The sequence below is a fragment of the Apis florea genome, unplaced genomic scaffold (assembly GCF_048593485.1).
Source record: "Apis florea isolate Af1SG1 unplaced genomic scaffold, ASM4859348v1 contig_3496_pilon, whole genome shotgun sequence".
Classification (NCBI taxonomy): domain Eukaryota; kingdom Metazoa; phylum Arthropoda; class Insecta; order Hymenoptera; family Apidae; genus Apis; species Apis florea.
Genome location: NW_028256773.1, coordinates 2,194,811 through 2,214,241, shown reverse-complemented (window position 1 = coordinate 2,214,241; position 19,431 = coordinate 2,194,811). Strand labels below are relative to the sequence as shown.

The following is a 19,431-nucleotide window of genomic DNA, read 5'->3' as shown; positions in this document are numbered from 1 at the left end:
AAATCAACGAGATGGGTTGTAGTGAGAACAAATTTCATTTAACCATATTCGTATCGAAACAATTAATTTTAATCGTTTCGTAAGTATTTACCTTTATCATATATAATAACGATAAGAATATATACTTTTTCTATCCTAGTTTAATGTAATTTCTGTATGAAACTTTTTCAAAACTGTCCACGATACTTTTGTATCTTAGAAGTGACGAGCCAATCGAGGTTAATCTGAACACAATTCCCTGAAAGGAAAGTAAAAACTTTTCACGATATATAATTATTGCACACGTGGTTAACTATGAAGATGAAATATTCCTCGACAGAGAAACGTATCCGAAATTATCGATATAAAAGATAGAATTCGAATAGATTTGATTGTTACGTATTTATATTTGTTATGCTTCACAGTATTTCTTTAGAAAGTATTCGTGGAAAGTTTCAATCAGTTTTACGAAACTTCTCTTCCTTCTGTTGTTGATTATGAAAATGTATCCAACCTATTGTATTTTTTATTCACAAGTTGCATCTAACCGAGTATTTGTCTCCTCGTATCGTTGCAATCGCACGATAATTGTGATCGTAATTTTAACTGATATTGTTTATGTATCAGGATATCTGCAACCTGTATGGATTTGCCACCAAAACTACGCAGGAATTTTAACAGGTATTACAAATAGGGACTCCAGGGACTCTTCCAGCCTTCATTTTGTTATAATGGATGTACTTACGAAGATAGGGTAAGAGATAAAATGGGGAGATGTGCGAGAAAATATCGGATCGAATCAAATCCCGAATAATCAGAGATCAGAGAGGAAATGAAATTTTTATAAAAGTTTCTTTCTTTTCGAATACGAACGTTTATAATTATGATAATTGCACGCATTACATTAATTGCAAACTTTTATTTTTATCTTTATTTTTATAACGTATCATTACATGGTGAAGATAATATATTTTCACTTTCGGCTTGTTGTAAAAGTTATTAAGGAATTATGAGATACAAAACGAAGAAAATTAATAAATTAGTTTTTAATATTTGTTTTTGTCTGTTTATGTTATTTTTAATCATATCCAATAAAATGGAAATTTTTTCATAATAAAATTGCCAGATGTAATGATATCTATCGAGAATGAAAGATTTATCAGATTGACGAATCTATATAAAATATCTAAACAAAGTGTTATTTATACTTTATATTTTTCTATTGCAATTATATTTCTGTATCAAGTGAAATTTAAAGCAACTATTTTATTTGTACATTTGTCGTTATGTACATTTAAATGTACGTTTCAATAAAAGATTAATTGAATCATCACATCGAAATTATTGTATTGTAAGAAATAAAAAGAAATCTCGATTTTTTAATTATTAATTTTTTTACAATTCACAAAAATTTGACTTTGCTTAAAAAAATCTATATCGTTCTATTTTCTATTCTCTGATAGACGGTCACAATTTAAGTCACAATTACATTTATAACTTGTTAAAAGGAAAGTAAATGTTTCACTGATAATGAAAAATTTATCACGACGTATATAAAAATAGATTGTTATATTCGTGTTATTATCGTAGCTTTAACGTTAATTGTTCAACGAACACGCGCCACTATCAGCGAGCGGCAATATTTTAACCTCATCTTTTGCGGTATCTGCATGTACATGCGATGCACTTAACAACATGCTAATGCACGTGTTAGTGGCGTTTTAGATCGTGGTAGAGGTGGAGCATAAATTCTCCTATGCGTGATTAATTTGTGCTTCAGGTGTACGTGTAAAACGATAAAGCGTACGTATTAACTCTAAGAAATAAGTACGATACGCATTCAAGGCATCGATAATTTCCTTTATTACATGGAATAATTAACAACAACATTTCTTGGAATATTATAAAAATTCCAATTTTCTTTCTCTCGATCCAGGGACAATTTAATAAATATCAACGAGGATGGATACTCGTTGAAAAATTCTCCACCGTTGTTGAAGGAGCAGTGTAGTCCCGTATATAAATCTTGCGTTACCGATCTCACGTTGGTTCAACGATTTGTCGAAGGATAGGAGAGGATCTGAAAAAAGTCTGGCGGGATACAGAGGATCGCGATTTCAATGTTAATCGAGCATTTCACCGGTCGCGAACCACCCAAGTAGCGTGGCGAATGGGCAACACATGTTTCCAGTCGCGAGCAACAGACTGTTTCGCGCGTCGCGATTAATCTTACATGTGTTCCGCGAATTTCGTCTCGCACGCAATTCGAACGGGCGGCCGAAAAAACTGGCCGAGGTGAAATGTGAAATGAAAATGAAATGACAATCATCACGGTAGGATAGAACGTGAAGAAGAAGAAGAAGAAGAAGAAAGAAAAAGAATCGTTTATCGTGACAAAAGAATGAATTTCTCTCAAGTACATGGAAGATGTAAATAAATAAAGATGTAATTCATCCTCCTCGTGATAATTTTTGTATATGTCATAGCAAACGTTTCGAACATAAAACGAGATCGATAAAGATATTCCACGAGTATTAATTAATATTATTCAAATTTTTTTGGGGGAGGGGAAGGATAAATTTTGTTCTCACTTGAAAAAATTCTAATTAATCGGCCTCTGAACACGATCAAAAATCACAAGCTCCTGAATCCCCGTTAAATACGCGATTTATCAAACTGTGACGCGATTCATCAAAATTTATCAAATTTCTATCGGGTAGAGAGAGGAGAGTGAGGAGGGAAGGGGAATAAATGAGGAACAATATTCCGTGTTGCCGTTTAAAAATCGTCACGATCCAGTTTCTAAGCTCGTGGTGTTATCACGTTTTCAATTTATCTACATTAACTACATTCGCTTTGGAGGAACGCCGCTAACGACGTTTCTCCTTGAATTTAGACTAATTTACACACAACGAAAGAATTATGGAGATTGTGTATTAATCGAGGTCAAGATAAAGCTTCGAGAGATTTCAAGCCGGGGGCCATCCATCAATGCTATGCCCAGGCGATTAATCAAACCCATTCGATCCACCTCGTCGCTACGTCTACTTTTATTCCTTATTAATTACCTGGCCTGGCTAGAGGCTAGACGAGGCGAGCAACAGCCACGGTATGCACAACACTCGGTTGTTTCAGAAAGGGTTTCGCGTTAAATATGGGCGTATGGGAAAGAGGTGCGTGGTTGTTGTTGCCTCTGAATATGGAGATCGTCGCCACCGGTGAAAGAGGAGGAAGAGCGTAATTTGTCAAGTGTTAACGCCAACCTTCCAACTTTCCTACGTATATACGTCATCGTATGACTCGTAAAGCTCAGCTCCCCCTCCCTCGACCCCTTGATCGTTTCACCTAGGAGGCCATGGAACAGCCTCTTCTACTCCTTGAAAATCGCGATTAAACCGAGCATTCTGTCAGTGTAATGGAATTTACCTGCTGTTGCTTCAACAATCACGGTTTAAACACGGTTATTGTAACCAGAGAAAAGAGGGGAAAAAGATTTTGACACGTAATTTTGTTAATTTTTAAATAATTTGACGATTTAACAATGGAATCGAGCAAGGATCGAGAAAACAAACCGAAAAGGAGGAATAAAATTATTTCTATTTCGAGTAAATCAAGTTTGAGAATGAAATTGGTTAATTTAATTGGAAATACGAATGAAGTATCGGTATGTAAAAGGTAATTTCTAGATAAAAAATAAGCAAAAAAAATCTCGAGTCAAAATTTAATCGATTGAATTTCTGAGAAAATCAATTCTACGTATAATTGGCAAATTTTAAAATTTAAATTTTCATATATTCATATATTCGAACTCATTAAACCTGCCCATATTTTACAAATCCTATTCAGACGCTATTTCCTTTTCCCCTCCGGTAAATTTCTCGAGCGATCGTAAATATAAAGTAGCGATTTCAAATGAGCCCTACGAACCGTGAAAAAGTTAATCGATCCCCTCTTTTTTTTCGTGTCCCATTACGTCCCCATGGCTTCTTCTTATTAAGGAAGTCGGCTATGAAGCTATCCCACGGAATGCGGGGAAGAATTTCGAAATTGGGATTACATTGCGAACATCGAATAGCGAGATTGGGAGAAAGTAAGTTCGCGAGCGGGAAGGAACGTGGAAATCGACGGTTGCGACAGTTGGCAACTGTTCTGCGGTTATTGGAAGCGTATAAACAGTCCACTCGTTCGCTAGAACTCGTGACGTCTCGACTACCGAGAAGTTATTGGAGAGTATATAGCGAGGAAATGAAGCGAATGGTTGGCTAAACGATTGCTGGATAACTTGTAAGAGTGAAGTATACGTATATCTTTTCCTTTTCACGGTTCATAAATTTTTAACGTTGCAACAACGTTCTTTCACGCACTCGATAATCGTAAAATTGAAAATGCTCGAAAATTATTTATGACGACGAGGTTAACATCTGCATTTCTCCTCGGTATTGACGCAATTATCGAACTTTGAAAAGAACAATTTTAACAAACGTCGAGTATGCTCAAAGATTTCTAACGTGAACGTTTTTATGAAAACTTTGGATTATATTATATTGAAATATATCCTGATTGATGTGATATGTACATATGTATATTCTGGATGACGCAACAATCCTATTCGTTTCGCTTTCTTAAATCTAACCTCCGAAATTACAATATCAAATACAATATTAAATACCTGATATTTTATGTTGTCCATTTTCGTTGCAGAAACATTCGTTCACACGCACTGATAACACTGAACTTTTGATGATAACAAAACATTCCACAAAACATTCTAAAAACCCACAAAAACTTTCACTTTAAAACGAGAAAAAATTCAACCGTCTTCCACTAGGCTATTTGAACGGACAACTGCGTGAAGTTAGACGCAGCTGCGCGCGCATCAACATCGTTACAGAGCGCAGGTACATTCATCGCGGGAAGATTACATATATTTTAAATGATTGTATTCTCCCGTTCAGAACTCCTTCGCTTTTCTCGTAACATTATTGAAGTGAAATAAATACGAGATGTGAAATTTTGCACAGTTTTTAAAATTATTATTAAATTATTCATCGCGAAATTTAAAATATATATATATATATATAGAAAGAAAGAGCTTCAAATAACAGAATTTTATTCGTATGCTAAAATATTTCTTGCTTAAAATTAATTACGATCAAAAATTAGGAAATATGACAAACATTTTGACATCGATGTGCAAAGAGGGTTGAGCACTGATTAACGAGTCAACAATCCGCGAGTCGAGAATCTACATTTCAAGTTAGAATATCGCTTTTACAACCGATATATATATATACTCACTACAATCCCACATTATCCTTCCAAGTTCCAACTAGATACTCGATAAGTTACAGGAAGCGGAGAAACTGAGCTGTAAATATATCATGTACAGAGCAAAGTGTGCGAATATGACCGAGTCAAACTGCTTGCAAGATTCACTATCCTGAAAGCGACAGTTTGTATTTGTAACTGCTACGTGTATTACAACAATAGTTTGTACATAGTTTGTGTTTCGATAATACGTTCTAAAATTTAATATTGAATTTAATTAAACATACTCATAAAAATGTAATTTTTCTTTTTCATCAATGCAGTTACAATTTTAATTAAAATACCTACATGTAATAATTTTGAAGCAATTTTCAAAATATTAAAATACTCATTAAAGAATTCAAATTTCACGTAACACGTCCCAAATTCGAAAGTAAAAATAACAATTAATCGAGTGATGATCACATATTGTTCGCGGAGAATGATTTTAAAAATGGATTTAAAAGTAATTATTTAACCGAATGTTTTTGATTGATTAGTGGAGATTAATGAAATATCAAGCAGCCAACGTAATTAACGATTAATCTTACACCAACACGTACCAACTGTAACATTCGCGCGTTTCCATGCGATAAACGCAGAAACCAGGTCAACTGCTCAACGAGCATAGTCAGCTGGCGTTGATATTCCGTCTTGCTATATTCGATCCAAAGGGTTCGACTAATGCTTATACGAGCTACGGTTACGAACACCTTGAACGTTCTTGGGATTCAGAGTTGAGGAAACTCGTCCAGCTTCGTGATTACAGCTAAATCGTTGACGGCACCGGCTGGTTGGTAACGAAGTCGGTGCCAAATTACCAACAATGCTGAGAACCGGGGAACCGCTTTCCTGCCCAATCTAAACAAGCGGGGCATAAAGTTAGCAACTTTCCCGACACTGGCTCTCTCTCTCTCTCTCTCTCTCTCTTTGTCACCGTTGGCCCGACCAGGGCCGGCTCGAAGTCAAGAATCTCGACCTCGCCACTGACTTGGCCAGTATAAATAAATCAACTCGACCACCACCACAGGTATCGAAACCGAGGGAATGTAGCTGCGACGAACAACTTGCAAAACGAGATCGATCTCGTTCTATCTATGTAGGAAAATTTCTCCTTGTAGGAATCTTTCAATATCTTGATGGAAGATATCCATTTTTTAAACTGTACTAAATGTTACCCTACATCTCTAACTTCAAACGACGATAGATCACGATTAATAAACACGGAAATATAGTCTCTCGCTATATAAACAAATTATGTACGATGGAATTTCTCGAAACGAAGAGAAATTTTAATCTCGATCGATTCCTTGTAACTTATCCCCTCCCTTTCGAGAAATGAACTACTTTTAGCAGACACTGCCCGCTACAATTTCCCGAATTGTATCCTCCACTTCCTATTATACCCTCTTGTTTTCCTCTCTGTTCTTTACCCGAGAGTCCCGAGAGGGATCGAAGATGCGCCCGCTCGAAGATAGCCCAGTTTCTGGTGGAACGGCACTCGAGCATAAAGGCCAGATAACGGGGGCAAAGTTTCGCCTTGGTAAAAACTTGCAATGCCCCGCGAGCATTTAAAATCTGTAAATTTTCATAACGTCCGCGGCAAGAAGTGATGAAGATTTCGGCCTAAACACGAATAGCACAAGTGGATCTTCGTGAACTGAAGACCGGGCCAAGCCTAAACATCACAAATACACGGACTCGTAGAATGAGTTTTCTCAATCGAGATTTAGCTCTTACCAGTATGCCAGGATAAATCACGATCTGCGTTGCAAAGTGTCCTACTTGGGCCCGAATTTCGTCGAGCTAATTTGTACAGGAAGGGGTTGGTTAAAATTTGATTTTGATTCGATGGTTGAACTAAAATTAGTTTCGATCCGATTTTTAAGATTTCATCGACGCCAATAAATTTAATTTTTCTTTCGTTCCAATCGTCGGTTTCTAAACGCCTGGAAACGTAGCTTCGTCTGGGATCACGATTCACAGCTATGAGATAAGCAGAGGATTCCGGTTATTATTGGTTGGAACACCGATTAACCGATTCGTAACACGTTGACTGACACCCTAATATTATTAAGGGTTTCTAAGATTTCTAGGATGATGTATATCGGGCCATTTCTGTACGGTTACAATGGTAATTAGTCTTATCTTGGGGCGGCGAGGGGGAGTTCGAATTCGAGGAAGAGAGAAACGGATCGTTTCCGAGGCTGAATTCCAACGCGTTTCCCTTCACAAGCGTTTCTGCCGCTCTCCTAATATCCTGTGTCCAAAATCTAACGTCGAATCTCGACATTCAGACGTCGGTGAGAATACCAATTTCACCCTCTCGGAAACTAGTTTCGAACGAGTTGGGTTATCTTTCTGGGAGATGAGGCCGGGGAGAGGGAGGGGGAGGAGAAACGAAATTCTTCGTAATGGCCAATGGGTTCGAAACGAGGGGGACGTATAATTCCGCGACGATTGATAAAAAGTTTTTTCCAACGATCGTTATTTACTTGCCGCATCTTTCCTTTATCCGCGTTTTCATTTCACCACTGAATCTTGTTGTTTTATCTTGTTCTAATAAAACAACAGATGAAACATTCGTTCGTTACTTTCTTATTTGTATAACATATACCGGTATTTCAATGAGTACATTTCAGTACTTTTGCCCGGAACACGCGTGTAATTTGATCTTTTTCGATTGAAATATTCGTTCGTTTATCACTTCATCCGTCAGCGGTTTTAAAAATATTCCAGCTCGGAATAAGAACGATTCGATTCACATTGGGACATTGCCTAATATCCTGACGAGATCATTTCACTCTATCTTTCCTTCCCTTTTTTAAATTGCACCATCAGATATGTTTTGTATTTTTGCATCGTGCCGCTTTTAACGAAACGCGTCCCACTCGACGGGGAGCAAACAAAGCGCATTATGAATCTCGTTCACCCGCGTTTCCCATTATCCGATAATCAAACTCAACGCAACAAATAGATTTAGTTGATGTTTAATTTCAATAGCCGCTCCTGTCGAAGCTCAGAACGAAGTAGGGGACAAAACGGAGAGAGATTTATTCGCTCGGTTCCTATATTTTCGTCGGTACGTAACCACGGATGGTATTCCGCACGGGATGGAAGACTGCACACACGTGTCCTTTCCCCTCTCCAACTGCTGCCAGTTGAATTTTAATTAAAACTTCTCGACTACGTTAATTGAAAAAATAATTCACGCAACCGGAACGATTGTTGCGGCCGTGTTTCGTTGTCCCCGCTGTTCTTTTCGTTACACAGGACTCGAGCCCTACAGTTTCGATGCAAACATTATCCTCTCTTCAAGATAACATAACAAACGACACTTGCGTCAAATATCGAAAATCTTACGATAAACGCAACGTTACGATATATTAAAAAAAAAAAAAAAAGAAAATATTGCACAAAGTCGAGAAATTGTGTAAAGGTTCGTAGCCACACTCTCAATCCCGTATGATATTTATTCGAGCAAGTTCCTTCGTGTCAACGCAACGGTTGTCAATTGCAGCAGCCCGCCCACTGCTACGTTTCCATTAGCAGACACGAAATATCGTGTATCTTTCGAAATTAAACTCTTTGGCCGGCGTGGTTGGGCGCAGTTTGTACACGCGGGGCGGGATTCAGCCGGCTCTCTCTTTCCAAAAGGTAAAAAGATCGCGGAGAATTTTAAAGTGGAAACGGGGTGTATACACGTGTGGCACAGGGTGATCGAAGAAGGCGGATAGCGCTCTCATTTACGTGAAATTTCAGGTAGACACCCGTGGCGAGCTTGTGCTTCATCAATGGTCTTTGAGTTAAAAAATATCCGCGTTTCGATAAGATTGTTAAAGGAATCTTCGACAAACATTCTTTTTCAACGCAACTCTTCTTCCACCATTACATATATATATTCTCATCGATCCTACTTCGAGTCAACTTCCTCCAACCGTACTTAAAACGTGATTTCGCTGTTGTTTCTTTCGATCGTGTCAGTAATCAGTTTTGCGAAACTGGGTCACACGCCTTAGTGTCTTTCCATCGAAATAAAAGTAAAATCAAACTTTCTATCTTTCTATACTTTTTCTTTTTTTTCTTTTTCTTTTTCCTCGCTCATTCTCAATTGTTTCCTAACTAAAACTCGCGATCCAATTTTTCTCCAGCATATAATACAGCTTATTCAAATTACATTGTGAAACCCGATATAAGCCATATCCATATTTCGTAAGGAAACAAAAATTTTTATCACACACGACACAGTAAATCGCGATATAACTGTATAAAGGCCGACTTATAAAACAACTTTCCAATCGAACTCGAAGGTAACTTAGAAGGGGGTGGTGTAGCGAAAAGGAAAATATCCGAGGAGGGAGGAGGGGAGATAGGAAGGGAGGAATAGTGGGTAAGCATTTTTTAACCGATTAAAGGCTTTACGTCGCGGAGAGAAAGGTATCGGGAAAGGGGAGGGAGAAAAAGAAATTTCTTTTTGGGGACATTACCTTATTCAGAAGGCTCTCCAGCGGAGTGGTTTACCCGGGACTGATTCTTTCTTTACAGCCAGGATCATCGACTCAAAGGGCAGAAAAGTCAAATTGCCTATAGCAGGACTCTCTTTTCTTCTTACGACTCTCACTTGGCTGAACTAAAGGGAGATGCTCCCTTCGTTCCCTTTTTCATTGCGGCTCCCCCGCGTGTGGAGGGGAACGATTTCAAAGAGCAGTCTGCTTTAAATAATTTCGTCCCGCGCAACTGTGGGATTTTATTGGGAGAGCAGACGTAAAAGCCCGCCATCTCTCCTCCTTTATACCACCCACTCCTCCTTCTTTATTTCATTAAATTGATCATAACTCGGATACCTCTCGCTTCTCCTTCTCGATTGCAACATACGTACGTGCCTCGTCAAATATATTCACGAAATTAACTCTTCCAAGTTGGTTACCACTGTTGAAATTCACTTTGACCAAGTAATTTCCCGATACCCCGTTTCTCTTCCATCCAATTTCTTTTTCAAACCGTTTTCCAAAGCGCCATCAAAGAATGATCGAAGTTTCGTTAAAGGGACGTTAAATTTTTTTAAACACTCGAATCGAAGGAATTCAAAATATTCGAGGAGAATTCAAATTTAGAGAATTTAGAGAACGAACGAGAGGACAGTTTTCAACCAAATTTTCCAACCAAACCTTGTATCAATGTAGGAAAAGATAGGTATCGAGATCGTTTCGCAAGTGATAGTGTATTTTTATCCCCTTTATTGAAAATTGATATTGCAATATCGTTAAAATGTTTTCACCCTCCCTCCCTCCCTCCCCATCCTGCGTAGTCGATATTTTACGATAATCGCCGGTAGCAAATTCTTGTCTTCGTAAACGAAACGAGACACACACACACACACACACAGAGGTAAAGAGAGGGGTGGAAGGAGGGGGAAAAAAGGTTAAGCCCCCGAAACTTTGTAATACTTGGCAGCATTAACGAAAGATAATAGGGATACCATTAAAGCGTAACGTGTTTGAAGGAAGCTACGTTTGCGCATCCGCTTAGAACACGGCTTACGAACCTGATACAACCTAATTATCGTTCGCCATACGCGAGAGCGCGTCTAACCTATTATTTTCAACCGATAGCACGGAACTAATGTAATTATATATCCATTCCGCTTTTGATGCGGTTTTAATCCGTTTCCCTTCGCCATCACCTTTCGTCCTTACCCCTCGTTCCACGAATAGCCCGCGACCTATCGGGGGAAACAACGTATTTCCAGTGGTGGCTCGCGTCTTTGATCGCGATCCCATCGTTTCGAAACCTGTCGAATTTTAAATTTTCATTCGTAACGCGAAACAGATGTTATCGCGAACATCGATATTTTTACTCGAGATTTTTTTTTTAAGATTGCCGTGAGAAAAGTGTCGTGGAAGGGAAATAATATATGTATACACGAAGGCAAAGTAGCGCGGGCTAAAAAATTTACAAGAGAGAAACGTCTTTGGAGGATGATGTAACGGCGCATAAAGTATAAATGCGGGCTGAAATACATCGAAATACGAAGAGCGCGTTTTCACGTGAGAAGGTATACTGGGCACAAGGAATACGCGATGACACGAGGATAATATCCGAAATGTTTGTTTCAATGGCGATGCAGCTTTGACAGTTTATCCCCCGAATTCCTGGGAAAAAAGGGAAACTGTCCTGAAACAATAACAGCCGCGACGAAGATAATAAAATTTCCTCCGCGCGTTCGATATTTCATTCATCTCTTTCGCCCCACCAAATCAAATTATTTATTACGCTCGCGACGCAAATTTCGAAGAAGAAGGGACAAAACTTCTCGATGCACATACGTAGTACACGCACTGCAAGTAGAAGCGCTGCCACTTCATTTGCGCGATTAAACCTCGAGCGCGTTGAAGTTTGTCGAACCGTCTCTCTCTCTCTCTCGCCTCCACGAATCCCAACACTCGCTACCCGGCATTAATGAGTCTTCTCCCGAAGAGTGGCACGTAAGAGCGACTTCGTAATGATCGTTTATCCAAGTACTCGGACGTAAGTTTCTGCAAATTGACGTTGAAGCGGGGGAGAAAAAGAAGCGGGTGGGGAGAGGAAAAAGAGAGGGAAAGAATGCAATAATAGAAAAGGCGTGTACGTCTTTCAAATGTCAAAGCGGCCGAGGCAACGCGCGAGCACTCGCAATTATCCTTGGATTCTCTGGTTAAGATGGAGGATAGATGTTTTTATGCTGGAGCCAGCAGCGCCCTCTCATTAAGAGCTCTTAAAAAACACCTAACCCCGTTCAAGACCCTCTCGCGATTATCATCGGCTCCTTTGAATTCTGGTGGGCCAGAATTATCGAAGATTCGGAAGCCTTTGCCTTTCCTTCCTAACCCCGATACTTTCCTTCTTTTTCTCTTTTAACGACCGGTACTTACTACAAGGGGGAAAGAGAGAGAGGGGTTAAGATCGATTTTATTATAGGAGAACGAGGACCAGGTCTCCAACTGGTTGTTTGGGTTAGGGAGCGCGGAATTTTACGGTGATTACCGTTAGTGCGGTTGAAAAATATAGTGGGAAAGGAAACGAGGCACGCTATTACATCTTAACGGCACCGGCCGTTGGTCACAAATCTTTTGGCTAACGAGCGTTCTGACAAGAGAGGCGGGTCGAGAGGACTCGATCGACAGGTGGAAATTCGTAGAAATTGATCTGGAGTCGATACGATACGATTACGCTCGTGGTTTCGCCACGATGGATGGACAGAGAGAAGTGTAGTTATGGGATACTGGGGGAAGGAGAATTAGAGGGGACGTTTTGTAAAATAATGTTTTCCTTAAGAAGAGAGAATTGTGAATTTGTGGTAGTATTTGTATCATTTGTAGCATTGAGATGAAATTTGACGTTGAAGCGAAGTATTTTTCCATTTATTGTCTCTCTGAGAGACAATATTCTTAATCTCTGTTTCTTTCCACGGCTTTAAGATTTGCTGCAGTTGATCTTCTTTCATCCTTCTCCTCTTTTCCTTTTTTTTTTTTCTTTTCTCCCTTCAATCTTTAGTGAAGTGATTCGCTTCGCTTTATGCAAAGTTGTTTGCAGTGCTTGCTTTATATTTCATGACACGATAAAAGCAAATATTGTGCTAAGTATCGTGTACACGTCTTTCGTTGTTATTGTATTAAAAGATGATACGATGAAATGGATGTTTTCAGAAACAGAAACCGATTCTGATACTTACTTTACTCGAGTTATTTATACGAGATAATTCATTGATTCCTTCTTCTTCTTTTTTTTGATCAAGATGTGTTGCGTTTATTAAACACGTATAAATAAATTATTCTGTAAACACTCACCATGTAATTCGTTCATCATCAGAATAAATTGTTGTAATAGTAGTGTACATACCTGAAACGAAAAGAAAAAAAATTTCATCGTTAACACAAAATTCTAACCAATTAATGTTTATTTTCTTATTCTTCAAATATATTATTCTATGTGAAAAAATAAATTAAGAAAAATATTTTTTCGAAATATTAAATATTATCATTAAAACTTTTCAATTGCTTCAATAAGTACATTCAATGATTTAAATTTCATATAGTTATTTTACTGAAAATAATAATAAAAATATCAATTTATAATCATAATAGTTTGATCAACACGTAATATATTATTTAATTAAGAAGAAACCAAGATTTCTTTCTTTGAAACGAAAAGATTTGATAACAAGTAAATGATCATATATAATTTTCTTTAATTAGATTAGACGATCTTCGAAGCTTCGTCATTCTACGTACTGTAAAGAATTTAAAAAGGGCTATACTCGAATAAAAAATTGCATCTATCGTTCATAAAAAGGAGCACAAACCTTTGAGCTAAGAAGCTGACGCGACAGCTGCTGCCTTTGTGAAGCCGGTCTTGTTTAAGGACCGATTTACACAGGTATTAGCGTGTAATGGGAACTAACTAGGCCCTGCCCGTTCCTTTTATCAAGCCCAACGGCAATTTAACACGGTTTAAACTGCCTGAAATTGATGGCGGATCGTGAACAGAGAAGCCATTCTTCCTTTCCTGAAGACTCAAAATAATATGATACAATCGGGTTTAAACTTTCTCCCAATGATCCATATTTTAAGTATGAAAAACACCTTTACGTCCTTGTATTGTCACCAAAATTGTCACCATCACTTACACTTTCGAATTTTATTAACAACTTTCCAATAATAAAGAAATACAGATATGACAAAATCTCAATTTCCAAATCATGGAAAACACGTTTACGTCTCTGTATCCCAATATTGTTACAACCACTTACACTTTTCCAATAATAAAGAGACAATGGCGGCAAACATTTTCAATCCAATGAATAATCTCAGGTCTCGATCATTTCTAAATCATGCCAAAAACCTTAGACATACACAAAGACCCACGGTACAATTAATGCTAACCGATCAAGAAGGCTCGCCATCCGCGGTCCAATTCCACTTTCTCGCGCGCTCTCGGTCTCGAATTTCGTGGCCCGTAACCGGAATTCCCCGCAGCGTCATCTTTAATCCACATAGAAATCGTTTACGTCCACGTGCAAGGGAGGAGATACTCGGTCGCATTTTTCTCTCGGTCTTATCTAGAATCTTGGCGCCGCCGCTGCGAGCGCGGCCTGCAGAGGAGTGGAGAGCAGAGAGAAGAAGCAGAAGAAGAGAAGAACGAGAAGAGCAACAACGGTTGAGAAGGAAGAAGCCAAGCCGTTCACGGTTAGGGGTTGGGCGAAAGGGATCCTAGAAGAAGAAATTACTCGCTCGAAAGACGACGGAGGGGGTGGCGAAGTGAATCGCGGCTTCTATAAAAATTACCCTCAGGCGAGGCGGCCATGGCGGATTGGATTGAACGTATCCATCTTTCCTCCTGGGAACTGTCCACCAATGTCTCCCAACCGAGCTTCCTCCCCATTTAATAATAACGATTCCTTTGTTGCGAATTACCACGAGGCGCCGCCATTCACAACCGCATCCTCGTTCACAGCTTGGATCCCCTCCCCATGGGGGATATCATCTGTGGAAAACTAGGATGGAGGAATTGTTTGGAGTTTCGTGGATTAGGAATAACAGCGATGTTTAAACGAGTGGAAAGTATCGGTGATTTTTCTTCGTTTATTGTTTGTCACGCGAATTAGCATCGTATGCTTTTGAATCTATTCCGAGAGAATTAAATTCTGTACGAAACTTTGAAGGTATAATCATCGAGAATTGGATCGAAAGAAGAGGGTTTGCATCCATAACTTCAACCATGGTGCCATCTCTCGTGGGTTAAGAATAATGCATTCTAAGCGATGTTACAACATTATAGAAAATATTATTGTTATTTATTATTTGTCACGCGAATTATCATCAAGCTCTATTCTCATCGAGAATTGCATCCAAAGAAGAGAATTGGCATCAAGCATAACTTGTTGTATCAACTGAATGTCGATTTATTTCGTGCATTTTCATGCAAGAACCACAAAATTCCTCTTCGATGGTTGCATAGATCCGGAGATTTAACGAGAGGAAACCGAAAGCGGCTCGAATAAGATTCATAGAGGTGATCTAACCACGTGGGGAGAGAAATGACGTGGAGATGGAACGCTTTTTTTTCTTTTTTTTCTTCTTCCTCCCCTGAACGTGAGTAATGAGTGGCGTAGAACGTGGCCAAACGTCCCTTCAGACCTCGAAAATCTTATCGGCACGAATACGCTTGATTTAAGAGCATGAAGATTCACCGATCAAAGATTTTTTACCGATGAGAGAACGGGACAGTTAGAGATGTTCGTTTCACTTCTCGATTTTATACGTTTCTCTCTTATTATTTTTGATAGAAAATTTTAAAAGAAAAGAAGAATCGAGTTTTCACGAAAAAAAAAAAAATTATAATATTTCGAGAATTTTTGTCACCCCCGCGAAATGATTTAATAATAATCACGTCATCGTGGAAAGAATTAAGAGCACCTGTTGTCTTCGCGGTCTCACTCCACAATGTCGTTGCGCGCGGTAGATGGAAGATGATCGACATTCGAATCCATTATCTGTGCCGTCACGTCAAATCAAAATCATAGATTTTCTGTCACGCGTGGTCCGTATTTCACGAGCCACGAATTCTGCTTAAAAAAAAAAAAAGAAAAAAGAAAATAAAAAATAATAATAATAATAATGACGCGCAAAACGGGAAAAAAAGCATGACAAGTCGAATTTTCCCCCTCGTTTATCGCGGTTGGTTCTCCGAAGTTGGTTCGAAAAAAATAAATAAATAAATAAATAAATAAATAATAATTCCTCGTTTCAACCAGCCAGCAACGTTCGAATATTCTCGACCGGCCGTCGTGATCCATAAATATAATAGGTTGTGTAAAAAAAAAAAAAAAAAAAAAAAAAAAAAAAGTTCCACAAGTGTCAGTGATTTAGCCTAGCGTGAAACGAATCGAATTCGTTCGTAATTTCGCGTTGCTGCCTGGAACGGATTGTTTTTTCTTCCGCCCTAGTTGGTGAAACGGGAAATTGTTGAAAACAACTAGGATATCGTGAAACGATATCGAATAAAATATGAGCGCGTACAAAAATATACAATCGTGAGTTAGTAGAGCTTTCACAAACAAAAGGCGCGTTATTCTTGTTGAGCTCGCTCGATTTCCTTTAGTATACACGCGAAATCATCTACGATCGAGAATACTCCGATTACGATTATTCTATTCCTCTTTGTCGACACGACTACTTATAACTCGACAGATATCGTCACGTATCTATTTTACAACTGCGAAAAATTAGTAAAGATATTTCTACATCGATACCTTCTTGAAATAGAAAGAAATAGAAATAAGTCTAATCTTCGATCGAACACTACGTTCGGAACAAGAGATCAATATCTTGATTGGACAATTGCAAAAGCTTCATCACGCCTCGAAACTAATGAGAACCATAAAAGGAAGGCGATGGAATAGGATAAATTGAAACTGTAATTGTCGAATCCCCTAAAATAAGGTTCTATATCTGAACCGTAGAGACCGAGAAGGAAACTGGCTTAGAACCAGTTCATCGATCGTTTCACGCGATTCTACGATTACGTTGCCACATCGATCACGAAATCGCGACGTTTTGAAAGGAATTGCAGCTTGGAATAGCCGATAAAAGTTCCACCCTTAATTCCAGAAACAGAAGAATTACCGGCAATGGTGAATCAAAATGCAGAGATCTCAGTTTAAATTATAAATAACAAGATTTCCGTTGTTATAATTTAAAAAAAAAAGGGGGAGGGAAAAAAGAATGCAATCCAGCGTCGAAAGAATAGGGAACGAGGAACGGCAAGAAAGTATTACCTCTGACCATATCGGTGAATCTCAGGTGAGCCCGGAATAACCTTTACTATTCCCCTAGGTTATCGATCTTGGCGGGCTCGTTCCACTTTATTTTATAAACCTTATTTAGGATTAATGACGCGGGAAAGAGATACTGTGGCGAGGGATCGATAGCATCCAAACGGTTCGTTAAAGCCAGATATTTATTTCAACCGGCGGACAGTTTATTCCTTCCTTATGAATCGTTCTCGTACACGATCGTTTTGTGTACGCGATAATATCGAGTTCTGTCTATTCTCTTCTCGATCGAGATCTTATTATTTTTTTAATTCGTTGCCTTATCCTTTCATTTATGCATAGAGATCCGAAAGGAATCGCTCGAGATCGAGAAGGAAGCGAAGGATTCGAACTTCGACGAGAAGTTAAAAAAGGACGAGAAACATCGATCCGTAAATATTAATGGAAGATTTAACAGGGGGAATTGTGCAGGCTCGTTTAAATTTTCGATTCGCGGACGAAAAGGTTATCAATTTTAATATTACAAAGCGTGGAACGAGTCGGGATCGGCGAAGAATGAAAAAATGGGGATGTCAAAGGGAAATATTAAACGACTCGTTGTCGCAACGCGTTCAAGAAATCGATTCGCGAAAAATTATAATACGTCTTCATCATTCAAGGATACAATTGCATTAATTTATTATACACCGAAGAATAAGGCAACAGTGCCAACAACGTTCAATTTCAATTGAAATCTAAAAATCTCTTTATCCTTCTTCGATCCATCGATAATTCCTTATCCACAACAATTTCTCCCTAATATAAATAATAGATCGTTGAACAGAATCGATCTTTTAAAGTTAAAGAAACAAACTTACAACTTGGATTAGGCAACGATGCGTTATTAATTTAATCGTGACCGACCATTGAAACCAACCATGGAAACGTTTCCTCCATCCTTCCCTATCTGATGGCCGGCGTAACGAAATCAAAGAATCACGCGATATATTCCGCGCTTATATCCTTCAATCCGGGTCGTGAATCGCTGCGAGATAAGGAGCTGAGGGGGCGTGTGTATAGGTGGCGTGGGAGGGGGAGGGAGGGCGATCGTTATCGCGCAGAGAGACGAAGAGAGCCCTTTGACTTTGGAATGTTATCGCGGGAAACAAAGTTCCTTTGGAAAGCATAGTTCATTCTGGGGGGGGGGGGAGAGGAGAGAGGCTGTGCCTCCCCGCGGGACGCCCAACAGTTCAGATCGAGGAGATACCGGGATATTAAAAGCGACATTTTCTTCGTCCCGGCTTCGTATATAACTTCGATTCGCGACTGTCCCGATGTTCTCGTGCAGATAGGGACCGTTGATCGGAGGGATAAGGCACAGGAAGTCTCGATACCCTGCGATTTTTCTACGTATGTCGTGTGCTCGTCTTGTGTTATATATACGACGAATTTTACTTCGAAGAAGAAAATATCGAATTTCGAGTTTAATTCGAGTTTGCAATTTCTGCAATTTTTCATGTTCGTAATATTCGGCGAAATATCGATATTCTGTTTCGTCGAGTCGTTAGAGTCGATCTCTGAAATTCTCTGTTAAAATTGGTCCCTTGAAACTTTGTATAATCCTTCGACGGGAGTTGAAATTGTGTACAACAATTGATATTTACGAATCATCCAAATGTTTTTATTCAAACGAGATGAGATATTGGAAAATACTAAGTTTTATTCTCTAAAAAAATGGTTTCGAGTTGTGTTCCAACGAGACTGAAATTTCGATCTCGAGAAGAAATAATATACGTACAAGCCTTTTACGAACATTTTTCCCGATCCTCGAGAAATAAGTTGAAAGGATAAATAAATTGGAGGGCCGAGTTGAATATTCACCTATCGATATTTAACTCTTCCGATAAATGTCTCTTTGATGGCTACGGAAACACACACTACAAAAAAGCATTCTTTAAAAGAAACTTGGCTGGAAATACGTTCTCTCGTACGCGTCGATCACGCGACATTAATTCGTTGATACGCGATAACGAAACATCACAGACGAGCAAAGCAAATGGGAAGGATCGACGATTGTTCCACCCTTCGAACATGGCATTATTCCCAGTCAGAATCGTGCTCTCGTGCATGATCCCGTTGTCAGCATCAATCTCCAACGTAACTCCGTGTGACCCCTCCCACTCCTTCGTGCGCCCATTCGTCACGCAATCATCGTTCTCCGTATATTCCTCCGAAACTTCTTTCAATCCCCTGGCTTTTCTCCCCGCGAAACGGGATCCTCTTCAAATTCCCCGCGTCCCCGTTCGAAAAAATCACCCGCGCAAAGCAACTCCCCCTCGTCTCGTGTTCCGTCT

General features: G+C 39.0%; 1 protein-coding gene across 1 annotated transcript in view; it reads right to left on the bottom strand.

The window, feature by feature from the left end:
* LOC147656710 (uncharacterized) overlaps nt 1-4,812 on the bottom strand; it is a 142,920-nt gene extending 138,108 nt beyond the window's left edge. The window contains exon 1 of the mRNA XM_086913385.1: nt 4,649-4,812. The gene's annotated coding sequence lies outside the window, so the exon portion shown is untranslated. The remainder of the gene's footprint in view (nt 1-4,648) is intronic.
* Between the last annotated feature and the right edge of the window lie 14,619 nt (nt 4,813-19,431).